This window comes from Charadrius vociferus, unplaced genomic scaffold, assembly GCF_000708025.1.
Source record: "Charadrius vociferus isolate BGI_N301 unplaced genomic scaffold, ASM70802v2 scaffold787, whole genome shotgun sequence".
In the NCBI taxonomy this organism is placed as follows: domain Eukaryota; kingdom Metazoa; phylum Chordata; class Aves; order Charadriiformes; family Charadriidae; genus Charadrius; species Charadrius vociferus.
In genome coordinates this window covers 739494-740015 of record NW_009649307.1, presented here as the reverse complement: position 1 = coordinate 740015, position 522 = coordinate 739494, and positions in this window count along the sequence as shown.

The window sequence follows — 522 nt, the reverse complement described above, 5'->3', positions numbered from 1 at the left end:
GGTTGTGGCCATCACCTCCCCCCGGTCGGGGCCGTTTTGGGGTGCGGGGGTGGGGGGTGCAGGCAGCGCCTGGCTGCTTGTAGGTTTTGCTTTTACTGTGTTTGGGGCTTTTCTTTCTTCCCCCCCCCAAAGTTTTGGCAGCAAGTTGGAGTTTTATTCTCTTGCCGGAGGCCCGGCAGCGGTTGGGGTGTTGGAAAGGATCCACCTATGGGGGTCCCCCGGGGGGTCGGTGCTGGCAGAGCCAGAGCTGCCTGCGATCTGTCCTCTCCTCCTCGGGCATCGCCTGCCTTCAGCTTTACCCAGCGCGAGGAAGAGGAGGGTCAGAGCTGCCCTTCATCTGCCCGGGGGCAGCGATGTCCCCCCAAGGGCCAGGCTGGCTCCTGGGGTACACCACACCAACATTGGGGACCAAGGACGGGTGTCCCTGGCCTGGCTGGCAGGAGCAGGGGGGGTGACACCCCCGCAGCTGCCGCAGGGAGCAGAGGGGCTCCCGGGGGGCGGTGCCGGGGTCTCGGGGGGGCG